The following is a 23,297-nucleotide window of genomic DNA, read 5'->3' on the forward strand; positions in this document are numbered from 1 at the left end:
GGAGACGTGGGGGAACGCTGGGTGGAAGGAAATTTGTGGATCATCTCAGATTCCAGAACTTTCTGCACAGAAATTTGAGGAACATGTGTTTTTTAAGCCAAATTCTGAGGTTTGCAAAGGATTCTGGGTAACAGAACCTGGTCCGAGCCACACAAGTCACCCCATCTTGGATTCCCCTAGGTCTCTAGTTTTCAGAAATGCACAGGTTTGGTAGGTTTCCCTAGGTGGCGGCTGAGCTACAGGCCAAAATCTACAGGTAGGCACTTTGCAAAAAACACCTCTGTTTTCATTCAAAAATTTGGATGTGTCCACGTTGCGCTTTGGGGCGTTTCCTGTCGCAGGCGCTAGGCCTACCCACACAAGTGAGGTATCATTTTTATCGGGAGACGTTGGGGAACGCTGGGTGGAAGGAAATTTGTGGCTCCTCTCAGATTCCAGAACTTTCTGCCACAGAAATGTGAGGAACATGTGTTTTTTTAGCAAAATTTTGAGGTTTGCAAAGGATTCTGGGTAACAGAACCTGGTCCGAGGCACACAAGTCACCCCTATCTTGGATTCCCCTAGGTCTCTAGTTTTCAGAAATGTACAGGTTTGGTAGGTTTCCCTAGGTAGCGGCTGAGCTACAGGCCAAAATCTACAGGTAGGCACTTTGCAAAAAACACCTCTGTTTTCATTAAAAAATGTGGATGTGTCCACGCTGCGCTTTGGGGCGTTTCCTGTCGCGGGCGCTAGGCCTACCCACACAAGTGAGGTATCATTTTTATCGGGAGACGTGGGGGAACGCTGGGTGGAAGGAAATTTGTGGTTCCTCTCAGATTCCAGAACTTTCTGCCACAGAAATGTGAGGAACATGTGTTTTTTTAGCCAAATTTTGAGGTTTGCAGAGGATTCTGGGTAACAGAACCTGGTCCGAGCCACACAAGTCACCCCATCTTGGATTCCCCTAGGTCTCTAGTTTTCAGAAATGCACAGGTTTGGTAGGTTTCCCTAGGTGGCGGCTGAGCTACAGGCCAAAATCTACAGGTAGGCACTTTGCAAAAAACACCTCTGTTTTCTTTCAAAAATTTGGATGTGTCCACGTTGCGCTTTGGGGCGTTTCCTGTGGCAGGCGCTAGGCCTACCCACACAAGTGAGGTATCATTTTTATCCGGAGACGTGGGGGAACGCTGGGTGGAAGGAAATTTGTGGCTCCTCTCAGATTCCAGAACTTTCTGCCACAGAAATATGAGGAACATGTGTTTTTTTAGCCACATTTTGAGGTTTGCAAAAGATTCTGGGTAACAGAACCTGGTCCGAGCCACACAAGTCACCCCATCTTGGATTCCCCTAGGTCTCTAGTTTTCAGAAATGCACAGGTTTGGTAGGTTTCCCTAGGTAGCGGCTGACCTACAGGCCAAAATCTACAGGTAGGCACTCTGCAAAAAACACCTCTGTTTTCATTCAAAAATTTGGATGTGTCCACGCTGCGCTTTGGGGCGTTTCCTGTCGCGGGCGCTAGTCCTACCCACACAAGTGAGGTATCATTTTTATCCGGAGACGTGGGGGAACGCTGGGTGGAAGGAAATTTGTGGCTCCTCTCAGATTCCAGAACTTTCTGCCACAGAAATGTGAGGAACATGTGTTTTTTTAGCCAAATTTTGAGGTTTGCAAAGGATTCTGGGTAAAAGAACCTGGTCCGAGCCACACAAGTCACCCCATCTTGGATTCCCCTAGGTCTCTAGTTTTCAGAAATGCACACGTTTGGTAGGTTTCCCTCGGTGGCGGCTGAGCTACAGGCCAAAATCTACAAGTAGGCACTTTGCAAAAAACACCTCTGTTTTCCTTCAAAAATTTGGATGTGTCCACGTTGCGCTTTGGGGCGTTTCCTGTCGCGGGCGCTAGGCCTACCCACACAAGTGAGGTATCATTTTTATCGGGAGACGTGGGGGAACGCTGGGTTGAAGGAAATTTGTGGTTCCTCTCAGATTCCAGAACTTTCTGCCACAGAAATGTGAGGAACATGTGTTTTTTTAGCCAAATTTTGAGGTTTGCAAAGGATTCTGGGTAACAGAACCTGGTCCGAGCCACACAAGTCACCCCATCTTGGATTCCCCTAGGTCTCTAGTTTTCAGAAATGCACAGGTTTGGTAGGTTTCCCTAGGTGGCGGCTGAGCTACAGGCCAAAATCTACAGGTAGGCACTTTGCAAAAAACACCTCTGTTTTCTTTCAAAAATTTGGATGTGTCCACGTTGCGCTTTGGGGCGTTTCCTGTCGCAGGCGCTAGGCCTACCCACACAAGTGAGGTATCATTTTTATCGGGAGACGTGGGGGAACGCTGGGTGGAAGGAAATTTGTGGCTCCTCTAAGATTCCAGAACTTTCTGCCACAGAAATGTGAGGAACATGTGTTTTTTAGCCACATTTTGAGGTTTGCAAAGGATTCTGGGTAACAGAACCTGGTCTGAGCCACACAAGTCACCCTCTCTTGGATTCCCCTAGGTCTTTAGTTTTCAGAAATGCACAGGTTTGGTAGGTTTCCCTAGGTGGCGGCTGAGCTACAGGCCAAAATCTACAGGTAGGCACTTTGCAAAAAACACCTCTGTTTTCCTTCAAAAATTTCGATGTGTTCACGTTGCGCTTTGGTGCGTTTCCTGTCGCGGGCGCTAGGCCTACCCACACAAGTGAGGTATCATTTTTATCGGGAGACGTGGGGGAACGCTGGGTGGAAGGAAATTTGTGGCTCCTCTCAGATTCCAGAACTTTCTGCCACAGAAATGTGAGGAACATGTGTTTTTTTAGCCACATTTTGAGGTTTGCAAAGGATTCTGGGTAACAGAACCTGGTCCGAGCCACACAAGTCACCCCATCTTGGATTCCCCTAGGTCTCTAGTTTTCAGAAATGCACAGGTTTGGTAGGTTTCCCTAGGTAGCGGCTGAGCTACAGGCCAAAATCTACAGGTAGGCACTTTGCAAAAAACACCTCTGTTTTCATTCAAAAATGTGGATGTGTCCACGCTGCGCTTTGGGGCATTTCCTGTCGCGGGCGCTAGGCCTACCCACACAAGTGAGGTATCATTTTTATCGGGAGACGTGGGGGAACGCTGGGTGGAAGGAAATTTGTGGTTCCTCTCAGATTCCAGAACTTTCTGCCACAGAAATGTGAGGAACATGTGTTTTTTTAGCCAAATTTTGAGGTTTGCAAAGGATTCTGGGTAACAGAACCTGGTCCGAGCCACACAAGTCACCCCATCTTGGATTCCCCTAGGTCTCTAGTTTTCAGAAATGCACAGGTTTGGTAGGTTTCCCTAGGTGGCGGCTGAGCTACAGGCCAAAATCTACAGGTAGGCACTTTGCAAAAAACACCTCTGTTTTCTTTCAAAAATTTGGATGTGTCCACGTTGCGCTTTGGTGCGTTTCCTGTCGCGGGCGCTAGGCCTACCCACACAAGTGAGGTATCATTTTTATCGGGAGACGTGGGGGAACGCTGGGTGGAAGGAAATTTGTGGCTCCTCTCAGATTCCAGAACTTTCTGCCACAGAAATGTGAGGAACATGTGTTTTTTTAGCCAAATTTTGAGGTTTGCAAAGGATTCTGGGTAACAGAACCTGGTCAGAGCCACACAAGTCACCCCATCTTGGATTCCCCTAGGTCTCTAGTTTTCAGAAATGCACAGGTTTGGTAGGTTTCCCTAGGTGGCGGCTGAGCTACAGGCCAAAATCTACAGATAGGCACTTTGCAAAAAACACCTCTGTTTTCCTTCAAAAATTTGGATGTGTCCACGTTGCGCTTTGGGGCGTTTCCTGACGCGGGCGCTAGGCCTACCCACACAAGTGAGGTATCATTTTTATCCGGAGACGTGGGGGAACGCTGGGTGGAAGGAAATTTGTGGCTCCTCTAAGATTCCAGAACTTTCTGCCACAGAAATGTGAGGAACATGTGTTTTTTTAGCCAAATTTTGAGGTTTGCAAAGGATTCTGGGTAAAAGAACCTGGTCCGAGCCACACAAGTCACCCCATCTTGGATTCCCCTAGGTCTCTAGTTTTCAGAAATGCACACGTTTGGTAGGTTTCCCTCGGTGGCGGCTGAGCTACAGGCCAAAATCTACAAGTAGGCACTTTGCAAAAAACACCTCTGTTTTCCTTCAAAAATTTGGATGTGTCCACGTTGCGCTTTGGGGCGTTTCCTGTCGCGGGCGCTAGGCCTACCCACACAAGTGAGGTATCATTTTTATCGGGAGACGTGGGGGAACGCTGGGTGGAAGGAAATTTGTGGATCATCTCAGATTCCAGAACTTTCTGGCACAGAAATCTGAGGAACATGTGTTTTTTTAGCCAAATTTTGAGGTTTGCAAAGGATTCTGGGTAACAGAACCTGGTCCGAGCCACACAAGTCACCCCATCTTGGATTCCCCCAGGTCTCTAGTTTTCAGAAATGCACAGGTTTGGTAGGTTTCCCTAGGTAGCGGCTGAGCTACAGGCCAAAATCTACAGGTAGGCACTTTGCAAAAAACACCTCTGTTTTCATTCAAAAATGTCGATGTGTCCACGCTGCGCTTTGGGGCGTTTCCTGTCGCGGGCGCTAGGCCTACCCACACAAGTGAGGTATCATTCTTATCGGAAGACGTGGGGGAACGCTGGGTTGAAGGAAATTTGTGGTTCCTCTCAGATTCCAGAACTTTCTGCCACAGAAATGTGAGGAACATGTGTTTTTTTAGCCAAATTTTGAGGTTTGCAAAGGATTCTGGGTAACAGAACCTGGTCCGAGCCACACAAGTCACCCCATCTTGGATTCCCCCAGGTCTCTAGTTTTCAGAAATGCACAGGTTTGGTAGGTTTCCCTAGGTGGCGGCTGAGCTACAGGCCAAAATCTACAGGTAGGCACTTTGCAAAAAACACCTCTGTTTTCTTTAAAAAATTTGGATGTGTCCACGTTGCGCTTTGGGGCGTTTCCTGTCGCAGGCGCTAGGCCTACCCACACAAGTGAGGTATCATTTTAATCGGGAGACGTGGGGGAACGCTGGGTGGAAGGAAATTTGTGGCTCCTCTAAGATTCCGGAACTTTCTGCCACAGAAATGTGAGGAACATGTGTTTTCTTAGCCACATTTTGAGGTTTGCAAAGGATTCTGGGTAACAGAACCTGGTCTGAGCCACACAAGTCACCCCATCTTGGATTCCCCTAGGTCTTTAGTTTTCAGAAATGCACAGGTTTGGTAGGTTTCCCTAGGTGGCGGCTGAGCTACAGGCCAAAATCTACAGGTAGGCACTTTGCAAAAAACACCTCTGTTTTCCTTCAAAAATTTTGATGTGTTCACGTTGCGCTTTGGGGCGTTTCCTGTCGCGGGCGCTAGGCCTACCCACACAAGTGAGGTATCATTTTTATCGGGAGACGTGGGGGAACGCTGGGTGGAAGGAAATTTGTGGCTCCTCTCAGATTGCAGAACTTTCTGCCACAGAAATATGAGGAACATGTGTTTTTTTAGCCACATTTTGAGGTTTGCAAAAGATTCTGGGTAACAGAACCTGGTCCGAGCCACACAAGTCACCCCATCTTGGATTCCCCTAGGTCTCTAGTTTTCATAAATGCACAGGTTTGGTAGGTTTCCCTAGGTAGCGGCTGAGCTACAGGCCAAAATCTACAGGTAGGCACTTTGCAAAAAACACCTCTGTTTTCATTCAAAAATGTGGATGTGTCCACGCTGCGCTTTGGGGCGTTTCCTGTCGCGGGCGCTAGGCCTACCCACACAAGTGAGGTATCATTTTTATCGGGAGACGTGGGGGAACGCTGGGTTGAAGGAAATTTGTGCTTCCTCTCAGATTCCAGAACTTTCTGCCACAGAAATGTGAGGAACATGTGTTTTTTTAGCCAAATTTTGAGGTTTGCAAAGGATTCTGGGTAACAGAACCTGGTCCGAGCCACACAAGTCACCCCATCTTGGATTCCCCTAGGTCTCTAGTTTTCAGAAATGCACAGGTTTGGTAGGTTTCCCTAGGTGGCGGCTGAGCTACAGGCCAAAATCTACAGGTAGGCACTTTGCAAAAAACATCTCTGTTTTCTTTCAAAAATTTGGATGTGTCCACGTTGCGCTTTGGGGCGTTTCCTGTCGCAGGCGCTAGGCCTACCCACACAAGTGAGGTATCATTTTTATCGGGAGACGTGGGGGAACGCTGGGTGGAAGGAAATTTGTGGCTCCTCTAAGATTCCAGAACTTTCTGCCACAGAAATGTGAGGAACATGTGTTTTTTTAGCCACATTTTGAGGTTTGCAAAGGATTCTGGGTAACAGAACCTGGTCTGAGCCACACAAGTCACCCCATCTTGGATTCCCCTAGGTCTTTAGTTTTCAGAAATGCACAGGTTTGGTAGGTTTCCCTAGGTGGCGGCTGAGCTACAGGCCAAAATCTACAGGTAGGCACTTTGCAAAAAACACCTCTGTTTTCCTTCAAAAATTTCGATGTGTTCACGTTGCGCTTTGGTGCGTTTCCTGTCGCGGGCGCTAGGCCTACCCACACAAGTGAGGTATCATTTTTATCGGGAGACGTGGGGGAACGCTGGGTGGAAGGAAATTTGTGGCTCCTCTCAGATTCCAGAACTTTCTGCCACAGAAATGTGAGGAACATGTGTTTTTTTAGCCACATTTTGAGGTTTGCAAAGGATTCTGGGTAACAGAACCTGGTCCGAGCCACACAAGTCACCCCATCTTGGATTCCCCTAGGTCTCTAGTTTTCAGAAAGGCACAGGTTTGGTAGGTTTCCCTAGGTAGCGGCTGAGCTACAGGCCAAAATCTACAGGTAGGCACTTTGCAAAAAACACCTCTGTTTTCATTCAAAAATGTGGATGTGTCCACGCTGCGCTTTGGGGCGTTTCCTGTCGCGGGCGCTAGGCCTACCCACACAAGTGAGGTATCATTTTTATCGGGAGACGTGGGGGAACGCTGGGTGGAAGGAAATTTGTGGTTCCTCTCAGATTCCAGAACTTTCTGCCACAGAAATGTGAGGAACATGTGTTTTTTTAGCCACATTTTGAGGTTTGCAAAGGATTCTGGGTAACAGAACCTGGTCCGAGCCACACAAGTCACCCCATCTTGGATTCCCCTAGGTCTCTAGTTTTCAGAAATGCACAGGTTTGGTAGGTTTCCCTAGGTGGCGGCTGAGCTACAGGCCAAAATCTACAGGTAGGCACTTTGCAAAAAACACCTCTGTTTTCCTTCAAAAATTTGGATGTGTCCACGTTGCGCTTTGGGGCGTTTCCTGTCACAGGCGCTAGGCCTACCCACACAAGTGAGGTATCATTTTTATCGGGAGACGTTGGGGAACGCTGGGTGGAAGGAAATTTGTGGCTCCTCTCAGATTCCAGATCTTTCTGCCACAGAAATTTGAGGAACATGTGTTTTTTTAGCCAAATTTTGAGGTTTGCAAAGGATTCTGGGTAACAGAACCTGGTCCGAGGCACACAAGTCACCCCTATCTTGGATTCCCCTAGGTCTCTAGTTTTCAGAAATGTACAGGTTTGGTAGGTTTCCCTAGGTGGCGGCTGAGCTACAGGCCAAAATCTACAGGTAGGCACTTTGCAAAAAACACCCCTGTTTTCTTTCAAAAATTTGGATGTGTCCACGTTGCGCTTTGGGGCGTTTCCTGTTGCGGGCGCTAGGCCTACCCACACAAGTGAGGTATAATTTTTATCGGGAGACGTGGGGGAACGCTGGGTGGAAGGAAATTTGTGGATCATCTCAGATTCCAGAACTTTCTGCACAGAAATTTGAGGAACATGTGTTTTTTAAGCCAAATTCTGAGGTTTGCAAAGGATTCTGGGTAACAGAACCTGGTCCGAGCCACACAAGTCACCCCATCTTGGATTCCCCTAGGTCTCTAGTTTTCAGAAATGCACAGGTTTGGTAGGTTTCCCTAGGTGGCGGCTGAGCTACAGGCCAAAATCTACAGGTAGGCACTTTGCAAAAAACACCTCTGTTTTCATTCAAAAATTTGGATGTGTCCACGTTGCGCTTTGGGGCGTTTCCTGTCGCAGGCGCTAGGCCTACCCACACAAGTGAGGTATCATTTTTATCGGGAGACGTTGGGGAACGCTGGGTGGAAGGAAATTTGTGGCTCCTCTCAGATTCCAGAACTTTCTGCCACAGAAATGTGAGGAACATGTGTTTTTTTAGCAAAATTTTGAGGTTTGCAAAGGATTCTGGGTAACAGAACCTGGTCCGAGGCACACAAGTCACCCCTATCTTGGATTCCCCTAGGTCTCTAGTTTTCAGAAATGTACAGGTTTGGTAGGTTTCCCTAGGTAGCGGCTGAGCTACAGGCCAAAATCTACAGGTAGGCACTTTGCAAAAAACACCTCTGTTTTCATTAAAAAATGTGGATGTGTCCACGCTGCGCTTTGGGGCGTTTCCTGTCGCGGGCGCTAGGCCTACCCACACAAGTGAGGTATCATTTTTATCGGGAGACGTGGGGGAACGCTGGGTGGAAGGAAATTTGTGGTTCCTCTCAGATTCCAGAACTTTCTGCCACAGAAATGTGAGGAACATGTGTTTTTTTAGCCAAATTTTGAGGTTTGCAGAGGATTCTGGGTAACAGAACCTGGTCCGAGCCACACAAGTCACCCCATCTTGGATTCCCCTAGGTCTCTAGTTTTCAGAAATGCACAGGTTTGGTAGGTTTCCCTAGGTGGCGGCTGAGCTACAGGCCAAAATCTACAGGTAGGCACTTTGCAAAAAACACCTCTGTTTTCTTTCAAAAATTTGGATGTGTCCACGTTGCGCTTTGGGGCGTTTCCTGTGGCAGGCGCTAGGCCTACCCACACAAGTGAGGTATCATTTTTATCCGGAGACGTGGGGGAACGCTGGGTGGAAGGAAATTTGTGGCTCCTCTCAGATTCCAGAACTTTCTGCCACAGAAATATGAGGAACATGTGTTTTTTTAGCCACATTTTGAGGTTTGCAAAAGATTCTGGGTAACAGAACCTGGTCCGAGCCACACAAGTCACCCCATCTTGGATTCCCCTAGGTCTCTAGTTTTCAGAAATGCACAGGTGTGGTAGGTTTCCCTAGGTAGCGGCTGAGCTACAGGCCAAAATCTACAGGTAGGCACTTTGCAAAAAACACCTCTGTTTTCATTCAAAAATTTGGATGTGTCCACGTTGCGCTTTGGGGCGTTTCCTGTCGCAGGCGCTAGGCCTACCCACACAAGTGAGGTATCATTTTTATCGGGAGACGTTGGGGAACGCTGGGTGGAAGGAAATTTGTGGCTCCTCTCAGATTCCAGAACTTTCTGCCACAGAAATGTGAGGAACATGTGTTTTTTTAGCAAAATTTTGAGGTTTGCAAAGGATTCTGGGTAACAGAACCTGGTCCGAGGCACACAAGTCACCCCTATCTTGGATTCCCCTAGGTCTCTAGTTTTCAGAAATGTACAGGTTTGGTAGGTTTCCCTAGGTGGCGGCTGAGCTACAGGCCAAAATCTACAGGTAGGCACTTTGCAAAAAACACCTCTGTTATCTTTCAAAAATTTGGATGTGTCCACTTTGCGCTTTGGGGCGTTTCCTGTTGCGGGCGCTAGGCCTACCCACACAAGTGAGGTATCATTTTTATCGGGAGACGTGGGGGAACGCTGGGTGGAAGGAAATTTGTGGATCATCTCAGATTTCAGAACTTTCTGCCACAGAAATTTGAGGAACATGTGTTTTTTAAGCCAAATTTTGAGGTTTGCAAAGGATTCTGGGTAACAGAACCTGGTCCGAGCCACACAAGTCACCCCATCTTGGATTCCCCTAGGTCTCTAGTTTTCAGAAATGCACAGGTTTGGTAGGTTTCCCTAGGTGGCGGCTGAGCTACAGGCCAAAATCTACAGGTAGGCACTTTGCAAAAAACACCTCTGTTTTCTTTCAAAAATTTGGATGTGTCCACAATGCGCTTTGGGGCGTTTCCTGTCGCAGGCGCTAGGCCTACCCAAACAAGTGAGGTATCATTTTTATCCGGAGACGTGGGGGAACGCTGGGTGGAAGGAAATTTGTGGCTCCTCTCAGATTCCAGAACTTTCTGCCACAGAAATATGAGGAACATGTGTTTTTTTAGCCACATTTTGAGGTTTGCAAAAGATTCTGGGTAACAGAACCTGGTCCGAGCCACACAAGTCACCCCATCTTGGATTCCCCTAGGTCTCTAGTTTTCAGAAATGCACAGGTTTGGTAGGTTTCCCTAGGTAGCGGCTGAGCTACAGGCCAAAATCTACAGGTAGGCACTTTGCAAAAAACACCTCTGTTTTCATTCAAAAATGTGGATGTGTCCACGCTGCGCTTTGGGGCGTTTCCTGTCGCGGGCGCTAGGCCTACCCACACAAGTGAGGTATCATTTTTATCGGGAGACGTGGGGGAACGCTGGGTTGAAGGAAATTTGTGGTTCCTCTCAGATTCCAGAACTTTCTGCCACAGAAATGTGAGGAACATGTGTTTTTTTAGCCAAATTTTGAGGTTTGCAAAGGATTCTGGGTAACAGAACCTGGTCCGAGCCACACAAGTCACCCCATCTTGGATTCCCCTAGGTCTCTAGTTTTCAGAAATGCACAGGTTTGGTAGGTTTCCCTAGGTGGCGGCTGAGCTACAGGCCAAAATCTACAGGTAGGCACTTTGCAAAAAACACCTCTGTTTTCTTTCAAAAATTTGGATGTGTCCACGTTGCGCTTTGGGGCGTTTCCTGTCGCAGGCGCTAGGCCTACCCACACAAGTGAGGTATCATTTTTATCGGGAGACGTGTGGGAACGCTGGGTGGAAGGAAATTTGTGGCTCCTCTAAGATTCCAGAACTTTCTGCCACAGAAATGTGAGGAACATGTGTTTTTTTAGCCACATTTTGAGGTTTGCAAAGGATTCTGGGTAACAGAACCTGGTCTGAGCCACACAAGTCACCCCATCTTGGATTCCCCTAGGTCTTTAGTTTTCAGAAATGCACAGGTTTGGTAGGTTTCCCTAGGTGGCGGCTGAGCTGCAGGCCAAAATCTACAGGTAGGCACTTTGCAAAAAACACCTCTGTTTTCCTTCAAAAATTTGGATGTGTTCACGTTGCGCTTTGGGGTGTTTCCTGTCGCGGGCGCTAGGCCTACCCACACAAGTGAGGTATCATTTTTATCGGGAGACGTGGGGGAACGCTGCGTGGAAGGAAATTTGTGGCTCCTCTCAGATTCCAGAACTTTCTGCCACAGAAATGTGAGGAACATGTGTTTTTTTAGCCACATTTTGAGGTTTGCAAAGGATTCTGGGTAACAGAACCTGGTCCGAGCCACACAAGTCACCCCATCTTGGATTCCCCTAGGTCTCTAGTTTTCAGAAATGCACAGGTTTGGTAGGTTTCCCTAGGTAGCGGCTGAGCTACAGTCAAAATCTACAGGTAGGCACTTTGCAAAAAACACCTCTGTTTTCATTCAAAAATGTGGATGTGTCCACTTTGCGCTTTGGGGCGTTTCCTGTTGCGGGCGCTAGGCCTACCCACACAAGTGAGGTATCATTTTTATCGGGAGACGTGGGGGAACGCTGGGTGGAAGGAAATTTGTGGATCATCTCAGATTCCAGAACTTTCTGCCACAGAAATTTGAGGAACATGTGTTTTTTAAGCCAAATTTTGAGGTTTGCAAAGGATTCTGGGTAACAGAACCTGGTCCGAGCCACACAAGTCACCCCATCTTGGATTCCCCTAGGTCTCTAGTTTTCAGAAATGCACAGGTTTGGTAGGTTTCCCTAGGTGGCGGCTGAGCTACAGGCCAAAATCTACAGGTAGGCACTTTGCAAAAAACACCTCTGTTTTCTTTCAAAAATTTGGATGTGTCCACAATGCGCTTTGGGGCGTTTCCTGTCGCAGGCGCTAGGCCTACCCAAACAAGTGAGGTATCATTTTTATCCGGAGACGTGGGGGAACGCTGGGTGGAAGGAAATTTGTGGCTCCTCTCAGATTCCAGAACTTTCTGCCACAGAAATATGAGGAACATGTGTTTTTTTAGCCACATTTTGAGGTTTGCAAAAGATTCTGGGTAACAGAACCTGGTCCGAGCCACACAAGTCACCCCATCTTGGATTCCCCTAGGTCTCTAGTTTTCAGAAATGCACAGGTTTGGTAGGTTTCCCTAGGTAGCGGCTGAGCTACAGGCCAAAATCTACAGGTAGGCACTTTGCAAAAAACACCTCTGTTTTCATTCAAAAATGTGGATGTGTCCACGCTGCGCTTTGGGGCGTTTCCTGTCGCGGGCGCTAGGCCTACCCACACAAGTGAGGTATCATTTTTATCGGGAGACGTGGGGGAACGCTGGGTTGAAGGAAATTTGTGGTTCCTCTCAGATTCCAGAACTTTCTGCCACAGAAATGTGAGGAACATGTGTTTTTTTAGCCAAATTTTGAGGTTTGCAAAGGATTCTGGGTAACAGAACCTGGTCCGAGCCACACAAGTCACCCCATCTTGGATTCCCCTAGGTCTCTAGTTTTCAGAAATGCACAGGTTTGGTAGGTTTCCCTAGGTGGCGGCTGAGCTACAGGCCAAAATCTACAGGTAGGCACTTTGCAAAAAACACCTCTGTTTTCTTTCAAAAATTTGGATGTGTCCACGTTGCGCTTTGGGGCGTTTCCTGTCGCAGGCGCTAGGCCTACCCACACAAGTGAGGTATCATTTTTATCGGGAGACGTGTGGGAACGCTGGGTGGAAGGAAATTTGTGGCTCCTCTAAGATTCCAGAACTTTCTGCCACAGAAATGTGAGGAACATGTGTTTTTTTAGCCACATTTTGAGGTTTGCAAAGGATTCTGGGTAACAGAACCTGGTCTGAGCCACACAAGTCACCCCATCTTGGATTCCCCTAGGTCTTTAGTTTTCAGAAATGCACAGGTTTGGTAGGTTTCCCTAGGTGGCGGCTGAGCTGCAGGCCAAAATCTACAGGTAGGCACTTTGCAAAAAACACCTCTGTTTTCCTTCAAAAATTTGGATGTGTTCACGTTGCGCTTTGGGGTGTTTCCTGTCGCGGGCGCTAGGCCTACCCACACAAGTGAGGTATCATTTTTATCGGGAGACGTGGGGGAACGCTGCGTGGAAGGAAATTTGTGGCTCCTCTCAGATTCCAGAACTTTCTGCCACAGAAATGTGAGGAACATGTGTTTTTTTAGCCACATTTTGAGGTTTGCAAAGGATTCTGGGTAACAGAACCTGGTCCGAGCCACACAAGTCACCCCATCTTGGATTCCCCTAGGTCTCTAGTTTTCAGAAATGCACAGGTTTGGTAGGTTTCCCTAGGTAGCGGCTGAGCTACAGGCCAAAGTCTACAGGTAGGCACTTTACAAAAAACACCTCTGTTTTCATTCAAAAATGTGGATGTGTCCACGCTGCGCTTTGGGGCGTTTCCTGTCGCGGGCGCTAGGCCTACCCACACAAGTGAGGTATCATTTTTATCGGGAGACGTGGGGAACGCTGGGTGGAAGGAAATTTGTGGTTCCTCTCAGATTCCAGAACTTTCTGCCACAGAAATGTGAGGAACATGTGTTTTTTTAGCCAAATTTTGAGGTTTGCAAAGGATTCTGGGTAACAGAACCTGGTCCGAGCCACACAAGTCACCCCATCTTGGATTCCCCTAGGTCTCTAGTTTTCAGAAATGCACAGGTTTGGTAGGTTTCCCTAGGTGGCGGCTGAGCTACAGGCCAAAATCTACAGGTAGGCACTTTGCAAAAAACACCTCTGTTTTCTTTCAAAAATTTGGATGTGTCCACGTTGCGCTTTGGGGCGTTTCCTGTCGCAGGCGCTAGGCCTACCCACACAAGTGAGGTAACATTTTTATCGGGAGACGTGGGGGAACGCTGGGTGGAAGGAAATTTGTGGCTCCTCTAAGATTCCAGAACTTTCTGCCACAGAAATGTGAGGAACATGTGTTTTTTTAGCCACATTTTGAGGTTTGCAAAGGATTCTGGGTAACAGAACCCTGTCTGAGCCACACAAGTCACCCCATCTTGGATTCCCCTAGGTCTTTAGTTTTCAGAAATGCACAGGTTTGGTAGGTTTCCCTAGGTGGCGGCTGAGCTACAGGCCAAAATCTACAGGTAGGCACTTTGCAAAAAACACCTCTGTTTTCCTTCAAAAATTTGGATGTGTCCACGTTGCGCTTTGGTGCGTTTCCTGTCGCGGGCGCTAGGCCTACCCACACAAGTGAGGTATGATTTTTATCGGGAGACGTGGGGAAACGCTGGGTGGAAGGAAATTTGTGGCTCCTCTCAGATTCCAGAACTTTCTGCCACAGAAATGTGAGGAACATGTGTTTTTTTAGCCAAATTTTGAGGTTTGCAAAGGATTCTGGGTAACAGAACCTGGTCCTAGCCACACAAGTCACCCCATCTTGGATTCCCCTAGGTCTCTAGTTTTCAGAAATGCACAGGTTTGGTAGGTTTCCCTAGGTGGCGGCTGAGCTACAGGCCAAAATCTACAGGTAGGCACTTTGCAAAAAACACCTCTGTTTTCCTTCAAAAATTTGGATGTGTCCACGTTGCGCTTTGGGGCGTTTCCTGTCGCGGGCGCTAGGCCTACCCACACAAGTGAGGTATCATTTTTATCCGGAGACGTGGGGGAACGCTGGGTGGAAGGAAATTTGTGGCTCCTCTCAGATTCCAGAACTTTCTGCCACAGAAATATGAGGAACATGTGTTTTTTTAGCCACATTTTGAGGTTTGCAAAAGATTCTGGGTAACAGAACCTGGTCCGAGCCACACAAGTCACCCCATCTTGGATTCCCCTAGGTCTCTAGTTTTCAGAAATGCACAGGTTTGGTAGGTTTCCCTAGGTAGCGGCTGAGCTACAGGCCAAAATCTACAGGTAGGCACTTTGCAAAAAACACCTCTGTTTTCATTCAAAAATGTGGATGTGTCCACGCTGCGCTTTGGGGCGTTTCCTGTCGCGGGCGCTAGGCCTACCCACACAAGTGAGGTATGATTTTTATCGGGAGACGTGGGGGAACGCTGGGTGGAAGGAAATTTGTGGCTCCTCTCAGATTCCAGAACTTTCTGCCACAGAAATGTGAGGAACATGTGTTTTTTTAGCCAAATTTTGAGGTTTGCAAAGGATTCTGGGTAACAGAACCTGGTCCGAGCCACACAAGTCACCCCATCTTGGATTCCCCTAGGTCTCTAGTTTTCAGAAATGCACAGGTTTGGTAGGTTTCCCTAGGTGGCGGCTGAGCTACAGGCCAAAATCTACAGGTAGGCACTTTGCAAAAAACACCTCTGTTTTCCTTCAAAAATTTGGATGTGTCCACGTTGCGCTTTGGGGCGTTTCCTGTCGCGGGCGCTAGGCCTACCCACACAAGTGAGGTATCATTTTTATCCGGAGACGTGGGGGAACGCTGGGTTGAAGGAAATTTGTGGTTCCTCTCAGATTCCAGAACTTTCTGCCACAGAAATGTGAGGAACATGTGTTTTTTTAGCCAAATTTTGAGGTTTGCAAAGGATTCTGGGTAACAGAACCTGGTCCGAGCCACACAAGTCACCCCATCTTGGATTCCCCTAGGTCTCTAGTTTTCAGAAATGCACAGGTTTGGTAGGTTTCCCTAGGTGGCGGCTGAGCTACAGGCCAAAATCTACAGGTAGGCACTTTGCAAAAAACACCTCTGTTTTCTTTCAAAAATTTGGATGTGTCCACGTTGCGCTTTGGGGCGTTTCCTGTCGCAGGCGCTAGGCCTACCCACACAAGTGAGGTATCATTTTTATCGGGAGACGTGGGGGAACGCTGGGTGGAAGGAAATTTGTGGCTCCTCTAAGATTCCAGAACTTTCTGCCACAGAAATGTGAGGAACATGTGTTTTTTTAGCCACATTTTGAGGTTTGCAAAGGATTCTGGGAAACAGAACCTGGTCTGAGCCACACAAGTCACCCCATCTTGGATTCCCCTAGGTCTTTAGTTTTCAGAAATGCACAGGTTTGGTAGGATTCCCTAGGTGGCGGCTGAGCTACAGGCCAAAATCTACAGGTAGGCACTTTGCAAAAAACACCTCTGTTTTCCTTCAAAAATTTGGATGTGTTCACGTTGCGCTTTGGGGCGTTTCCTGTCGCGGGCGCTAGGCCTACCCACACAAGTGAGGTATCATTTTTATCGGGAGACGTGGGGGAACGCTGGGTGGAAGGAAATTTGTGGCTCCTCTCAGATTCCAGAACTTTCTGCCACAGAAATGTGAGGAACATGTGTTTTTTAAGCCACATTTTGAGGTTTGCAAAGGATTCTGGGTAACAGAACCTGGTCCGAGCCACACAAGTCACCCCATCTTGGATTCCCCTAGGTCTCTAGTTTTCAGAAATGCACAGGTTTGGTAGGTTTCCCTAGGTAGCGGCTGAGCTACAGGCCAAAATCTACAGGTAGGCACTTTGCAAAAAACACCTCTGTTTTCATTAAAAAATGTGGATGTGTCCACGCTGCGCTTTGGGGCGTTTCCTGTCGCGGGCACTAGGCCTACCCACACAAGTGAGGTATCATTTTTATCGGGAGACGTGGGGGAACGCTGGGTGGAAGGAAATTTGTGGTTCCTCTCAGATTCCAGAACTTTCTGCCACAGAAATGTGAGGAACATGTGTTTTTTTAGCCAAATTTTGAGGTTTGCAAAGGATTCTGGGTAACAGAACCTGGTCCGAGCCACACAAGTCACCCCATCTTGGATTCCCCTAGGTCTCTAGTTTTCAGAAATGCACAGGTTTGGTAGGTTTCCCTAGGTGGCGGCTGAGCTACAGGCCAAAATCTACAGGTAGGCACTTTGCAAAAAACACCTCTGTTTTCTTTCAAAAATTTGGATGTGTCCACTTTGCGCTTTGGGGCATTTCCTGTCGCAGGCGCTAGGCCTACCCACACAAGTGAGGTATCATTTTTATCGGGAGACGTGGGGGAACGCTGGGTGGAAGGAAATTTGTGGCTCCTCTAAGATTCCAGAACTTTCGGCCACAGAAATGTGAGGAACATGTGTTTTTTTAGCCACATTTTGAGGTTTGCAAAGGATTCTGGGTAACAGAACCTGGTCCGAGCCACACAAGTCACCCCATCTTGGATTCCCCTAGGTCTTTAGTTTTCAGAAATGCACAGGTTTGGTAGGTTTCCCTAGGTGGCGGCTGAGCTACAGGCCAAAATCTACAGGTAGGCACTTTGCAAAAAACACCTCTGTTTTCCTTCAAAAATTTGGATGTGTCCACGTTGCGCTTTGGGGCGTTTCCTGTCGCAGGCGCTAGGCCTACCCACACAAGTGAGGTATCATTTTTATCGGGAGACGTTGGGGAACGCTGGGTGGAAGGAAATTGGTGGCTCCTCTCAGATTCCAGAACTTTCTGCCACAGAAATATGAGGAACATGTGTTTTTTTAGCCACATTTTGAGGTTTGCCAAAGATTCTGGGTAACAGAACCTGGTCCGAGCCACACAAGTCACCCCATCTAGGATTCCCCTAGGTCTCTAGTTTTCAGAAATGCACAGGTTTGGTAGGTTTCTCTAGGTAGCGGCTGAGCTACAGGCCAAAATCTACAGGTAGGCACTTTGCAAAAAACACCTCTGTTTTCATTAAAGAATGTGGATGTGTCCACGCTGCGCTTTGGGGCGTTTCCTGTTGCGGGCGCTAGGCCTACCCACACAAGTGAGGTATCATTTTTATCGGGAGACGTGGGGGAACGCTGGGTAGAAGGAAATTTGTGGCTCCTCTCAGATTCCAGAACTTTCTGCCACAGAAATATGAGGAACTTCTGTTTTTTTAGCCACATTTTGAGGTTTGCAAAAGATTCTGGGTAACAGAACCTGGTCCGAGCCACACAAGTCACCCCATCTAGGATTCCCCTAGGTCTCTAGTTTTCAGAAATCCACAGGTTTGGTAGGTTTCTCTAGGTAGCAGCTGAGCTACAGGCCAAAATCTACAGGTAGGCACTTTGCAAAAAACACCTCTGTTTTCATAAAAAAATGTGGATGTGTCCACGCTGCGCTTTGGGGCGTTTCCTGTCGCAGGCGCTAGGCCTACCCACACAAGTGAGGTATCATTTTTATCGGGAGACGTGGGGGAACGCTGGGAGGAAGGAAATTTGTGGTTCCTCTCAGATTCCAGAACTTTCTGCCACAGAAATGTGAGGAACATGTGTTTTTTTAGCCAAATTTTGAGGTTTGCAGAGGATTCTGGGTAACAGAACCTGGTCTGAGCCACACAAGTCACCCCATCTTGGATTCCCCTAGGTCTTTAGTTTTCAGAAATGCACAGGTTTGGTAGGTTTCCCTAGGTGGCGGCTGAGCTACAGGCCAAAATCTACAGGTAGGCACTTTGCAAAAAACACCTCTGTTTTCCTTCAAAAATTTGGATGTGTCCACGTTGCGCTTTGGGGCGTTTCCTGTCGCGGGCGCTAGGCCTACCCACACAAGTGAGGTATCATTTTTATCCGGAGACGTGGGGGAACGCTGGGTTGAAGGAAATTTGTGGTTCCTCTCAGATTCCAGAACTTTCTGCCACAGAAATGTGAGGAACATGTGTTTTTTTAGCCAAATTTTGAGGTTTGCAAAGGATTCTGGGTAACAGAACCTGGTCCGAGCCACACAAGTCACCCCATCTTGGATTCCCCTAGGTCTCTAGTTTTCAGAAATGCACAGGTTTGGTAGGTTTCCCTAGGTGGCGGCTGAGCTACAGGCCAAAATCTACAGGTAGGCACTTTGCAAAAAACACCTCTGTTTTCTTTAAAAAATTTGGATGTGTCCACGTTGCGCTTTGGGGCGTTTCCTGTCGCAGGCGCTAGGCCTACCCACACAAGTGAGGTATCATTTTTATCGGGAGACGTGGGGGAACGCTGGGTGGAAGGAAATTTGTGGCTCCTCTAAGATTCCAGAACTTTCTGCCACAGAAATGTGAGGAACATGTGTTTTTTTAGCCACATTTTGAGGTTTGCAAAGGATTCTGGGAAACAGAACCTGGTCTGAGCCACACAAGTCACCCCATCTTGGATTCCCCTAGGTCTTTAGTTTTCAGAAATGCACAGGTTTGGTAGGATTCCCTAGGTGGCGGCTGAGCTACAGGCCAAAATCTACAGGTAGGCACTTTGCAAAAAACACCTCTGTTTTCCCTCAAAAATTTGGATGTGTTCACGTTGCGCTTTGGGGCGTTTCCTGTCGCGGGCGCTAGGCCTACCCACACAAGTGAGGTATCATTTTTATCGGGAGACGTGGGGGAACGCTGGGTGGAAGGAAATTTGTGGCTCCTCTCAGATTCCAGAACTTTCTGCCACAGAAATGTGAGGAACATGTGTTTTTTAAGCCACATTTTGAGGTTTGCAAAGGATTCTGGGTAACAGAACCTGGTCCGAGCCACACAAGTCACCCCATCTTGGATTCCCCTAGGTCTCTAGTTTTCAGAAATGCACAGGTTTGGTAGGTTTCCCTAGGTAGCGGCTGAGCTACAGGCCAAAATCTACAGGTAGGCACTTTGCAAAAAACACCTCTGTTTTCATTAAAAAATGTGGATGTGTCCACGCTGCGCTTTGGGGCGTTTCCTGTCGCGGGCACTAGGCCTACCCACACAAGTGAGGTATCATTTTTATCGGGAGACGTGGGGGAACGCTGGGTGGAAGGAAATTTGTGGTTCCTCTCAGATTCCAGAACTTTCTGCCACAGAAATGTGAGGAACATGTGTTTTTTTAGCCAAATTTTGAGGTTTGCAAAGGATTCTGGGTAACAGAACCTGGTCCGAGCCACACAAGTCACCCCATCTTGGATTCCCCTAGGTCTCTAGTTTTCAGAAATGCACAGGTTTGGTAGGTTTCCCTAGGTGGCGGCTGAGCTACAGGCCAAAATCTACAGGTAGGCACTTTGCAAAAAACACCTCTGTTTTCTTTCAAAAATTTGGATGTGTCCACGTTGCGCTTTGGGGCATTTCCTGTCGCAGGCGCTAGGCCTACCCACACAAGTGAGGTATCATTTTTATCGGGAGACGTGGGGGAACGCTGGGTGGAAGGAAATTTGTGGCTCCTCTAAGATTCCAGAACTTTCGGCCACAGAAATGTGAGGAACATGTGTTTTTTTAGCCACATTTTGAGGTTTGCAAAGGATTCTGGGTAACAGAACCTGGTCCGAGCCACACAAGTCACCCCATCTTGGATTCCCCTAGGTCTTTAGTTTTCAGAAATGCACAGGTTTGGTAGGTTTCCCTAGGTGGCGGCTGAGCTACAGGCCAAAATCTACAGGTAGGCACTTTGCAAAAAACACCTCTGTTTTCCTTCAAAAATTTGGATGTGTCCACGTTGCGCTTTGGGGCGTTTCCTGTCGCAGGCGCTAGGCCTACCCACACAAGTGAGGTATCATTTTTATCGGGAGACGTTGGGGAACGCTGGGTGGAAGGAAATTGGTGGCTCCTCTCAGATTCCAGAACTTTCTGCCACAGAAATATGAGGAACATGTGTTTTTTTAGCCACATTTTGAGGTTTGCCAAAGATTCTGGGTAACAGAACCTGGTCCGAGCCACACAAGTCACCCCATCTAGGATTCCCCTAGGTCTCTAGTTTTCAGAAATGCACAGGTTTGGTAGGTTTCTCTAGGTAGCGGCTGAGCTACAGGCCAAAATCTACAGGTAGGCACTTTGCAAAAAACACCTCTGTTTTCATTAAAGAATGTGGATGTGTCCACGCTGCGCTTTGGGGCGTTTCCTGTTGCGGGCGCTAGGCCTACCCACACAAGTGAGGTATCATTTTTATCGGGAGACGTGGGGGAACGCTGGGTAGAAGGAAATTTGTGGCTCCTCTCAGATTCCAGAACTTTCTGCCACAGAAATATGAGGAACTTCTGTTTTTTTAGCCACATTTTGAGGTTTGCAAAAGATTCTGGGTAACAGAACCTGGTCCGAGCCACACAAGTCACCCCATCTAGGATTCCCCTAGGTCTCTAGTTTTCAGAAATCCACAGGTTTGGTAGGTTTCTCTAGGTAGCAGCTGAGCTACAGGCCAAAATCTACAGGTAGGCACTTTGCAAAAAACACCTCTGTTTTCATAAAAAAATGTGGATGTGTCCACGCTGCGCTTTGGGGCGTTTCCTGTCGCAGGCGCTAGGCCTACCCACACAAGTGAGGTATCATTTTTATCGGGAGACGTGGGGGAACGCTGGGAGGAAGGAAATTTGTGGTTCCTCTCAGATTCCAGAACTTTCTGCCACAGAAATGTGAGGAACATGTGTTTTTTTAGCCAAATTTTGAGGTTTGCAGAGGATTCTGGGTAACAGAACCTGGTCTGAGCCACACAAGTCACCCCATCTTGGATTCCCCTAGGTCTTTAGTTTTCAGAAATGCACAGGTTTGGTAGGTTTCCCTAGGTGGCGGCTGACCTACAGGCCAAAATCTACAGGTAGGCACTTTGCAAAAAACACCTCTGTTTTCCTTCAAAAATTTGGATGTGTCCACGTTGCGCTTTGGGGCGTTTCCTGTCGCGGGCGCTAGGCCTACCCACACAAGTGAGGTATCATTTTTATCGGGAGGCGTGGGGGAACGCTGGGTGGAAGGAAATTTGTGGCTCCTCTCAGATTCCAGAACTTTCTGCCACAGAAATGTGAGGAACATGTGTTTTTTTAGCCAAATTTTGAGGTTTGCAAAGGATTCTGGGTAACAGAACCTGGTCCGAGCCACACAAGTCACCCCATCTTGGATTCCCCTAGGTCTCTAGTTTTCAGAAATGCACAGGTTTGGTAGGTTTCCCTAGGTGGCGGCTGAGCTACAGGCCAAAATCTACAGGTAGGCACTTTGCAAAAAACACCTCTGTTTTCCTTCAAAAATTTGGATGTGTCCACTTTGCGCTTTGGGGCGTTTCCTGTCGCAGGCGCTAGGCCTACCCACACAAGTGAGGTATCATTTTTATCGGGAGACGTTGGGGAACGCTGGGTGGAAGGAAATTTGTGGCTCCTCTCAGATTCCAGAACTTTCTGCCACAGAAATGTGAGGAACATGTGTTTTTTTAGCCAAATTTTGAGGTTTGCAAAGGATTCTGGGTAACTGAACCTGGTCCGAGCCACACAAGTCACCCCATCTTGGATTCCCCTAGGTCTCTAGTTTTCAGAAATGCACAGGTTTGGTAGGTTTCCCTAGGTAGCGGCTGAGCTACAGGCCAAAATCTACAGGTAGGCACTTTGCAAAAAACACCTCTGTTTTCATTCAAAAATGTGGATGTGTCCACGCTGCGCTTTGGGGCGTTTCCTGTCGCGGGCGCTAGGCCTACCCACACAAGTGAGGTATCATTTTTATCGGGAGACGTGGGGGAACGCTGGGTTGAAGGAAATTTGTGGTTCCTCTCAGATTCCAGAACTTTCTGCCACAGAAATGTGAGGAACATGTGTTTTTTTAGCCAAATTTTGAGGTTTGCAAAGGATTCTGGGTAACAGAACCTGGTCCGAGCCACACAAGTCACCCCATCTTGGATTCCCCTAGGTCTCTAGTTTTCAGAAATGCACAGGTTTGGTAGGTTTCCCTAGGTGGCGGCTGAGCTACAGGCCAAAATCTACAGGTAGGCACTTTGCAAAAAACACCTCTGTTTTCTTTCAAAAATTTGGATGTGTCCACGTTGCGCTTTGGGGCGTTTCCTGTCGCAGGCGCTAGGCCTACCCACACAAGTGAGGTATCATTTTTATCGGTAGACGTGTGGGAACGCTGGGTGGAAGGAAATTTGTGGCTCCTCTAAGATTCCAGAACTTTCTGCCACAGAAATGTGAGGAACATGTGTTTTTTTAGCCACATTTTGAGGTTTGCAAAGGATTCTGGGTAACAGAACCTGGTCTGAGCCACAAAAGTCACCCCATCTTGGATTCCCCTAGGTCTTTAGTTTTCAGAAATGCACAGGTTTGGTAGGTTTCCCTAGGTGGCGGCTGAGCTGCAGGCCAAAATCTACAGGTAGGCACTTTGCAAAAAACACCTCTGTTTTCCTTCAAAAATTTGGATGTGTTCACGTTGCGCTTTGGGGTGTTTCCTGTCGCGGGCGCTAGGCCTACCCACACAAGTGAGGTATCATTTTTATCGGGAGACGTGGGGGAACGCTGCGTGGAAGGAAATTTGTGGCTCCTCTCAGATTCCAGAACTTTCTGCCACAGAAATGAGGAACATGTGTTTTTTTAGCCACATTTTGAGGTTTGCAAAGGATTCTGGGTAACAGAACCTGGTCCGAGCCACACAAGTCACCCCATCTTGGATTCCCCTAGGTCTCTAGTTTTCAGAAATACACAGGTTTGGTAGGTTTCCCTAGGTAGCGGCTGAGCTACAGGCCAAAATCTACAGGTAGGCACTTTGCAAAAAACATCTCTGTTTTCATTCAAAAATGTGGATGTGTCCACGCTGCGC

Source organism: Pleurodeles waltl, chromosome 7, assembly GCF_031143425.1.
Source record: "Pleurodeles waltl isolate 20211129_DDA chromosome 7, aPleWal1.hap1.20221129, whole genome shotgun sequence".
NCBI classification, from domain to species: Eukaryota; Metazoa; Chordata; class Amphibia; order Caudata; family Salamandridae; genus Pleurodeles; species Pleurodeles waltl.